Raw genomic sequence first — 1,384 nt, 5'->3', positions numbered from 1 at the left:
CAGGTGTTTGAAAAACCATGTTTAAATGTGTTCCGATTGTCGAAAAGGGCAAAATTGGTATTCTGTCCAAGTCCCTGTTGCTTGGGAGAGAAACTCTCGCCAGGGCGAGCACAGTCTCGCTTGGGTGAGGGACTGGGCGAGGGGAAGTTTTTGTTCTGGAATTCCCTCGCCCGAGCGACAGAATGTCGCTTGGGCGAGCAAGCCTCGCCTGGGCTAGTAAGGGCCTCGCTTGGGCGAGAACGCCCATGATTCTAATGAGCCCCTAGAACTCTCTCGCTGGGGCGAGAGATGCCTCGCTTGAGCGAATAGAGGCCTCGCTTGGGCGATAGTACCTTCGCGTGAGCGAGGAATGTTTCAGTTTAGTTGAGATTTAAAGATGAATTATCGCTTGGGCGAGAAACAATTATCGCTTGAGCCAGAGATACCCAATTTTAAAAGGGTATTGTTGATTTAATTTTCGCTTGAGCGAATGGTCCTCGCTTGGGCGAGAGACAGTAATTGTGTTTGACTATTGGGATTGATGGTTTGAGTATGTAATAACCCTAATATGGGTATGTGATATGAACTACTTTAGTATAACACCGTAATTGAATTAAAAAGTAAGGTATTCAAGGTGTTAGAATTAAATAGTCAAACTCGGTAATTAATTTAAAAAAAAAGTATTCCGAGAAGGATGTATGATTTAGGGCGATGCCTAGAAAAGGATACGTGATACCACGGAGCGAGACCGTCTGACCGTAAGTGGCTTGGTCTGAGACCGTCTAGGGTGATTCAGCTATAGTCGTAGTGGTAGGGACGTTACCCTTTGAGTTATGATGTGAATTAGGGCACTGCCCAGAAAGGAACCCGGGATATCACGTAGCGAGATCGGCTGACCGTAAGAGGCTTGGTCTGGGACCGTCCAGGGTATTCAGCGATGGTCGTAGTGGTGGGATGTATTTCCTTTATATTACGTGTTAACGTAAGATCGGGACCCACAAGAAGCATTCCTGAGGGAGATGACTTAAGGTCGGCCGAGCATGGTAAATAATGATTAAAATATTTAATCATCTAACTGCGGTTAATGTTCATATGCATATGGTTAATAATGGAGTAGTGGAGAGGAAATTGACAGTATGACTTAGAGCACCGTGAAGTAAGCAGGGACGGCACTGATTGGACGGTGATTCGCCAACAATGTCTTGAGGGAGAGTCTGGGTGAGACGAGTCCCTTGTATTCCTGGGGAGGTACCCTGTTGGATCGGACAGTTCTCACAGGCCAAACTAGGCAATCTCTGACAACCCCTGGATTGCATTCGAGATCAATGAGAGGGATGCCCAGAAAGCGTTTATTACGACACCTTCCTGTTATGGACTGTTTCTATGGAACTTATTGATCAATTGG

This window comes from Lupinus angustifolius, chromosome LG11 (assembly GCF_001865875.1).
Source record: "Lupinus angustifolius cultivar Tanjil chromosome LG11, LupAngTanjil_v1.0, whole genome shotgun sequence".
Lineage (NCBI taxonomy): Eukaryota > Viridiplantae > Streptophyta > Magnoliopsida > Fabales > Fabaceae > Lupinus > Lupinus angustifolius.
This window is presented reverse-complemented; position numbering follows the sequence as displayed.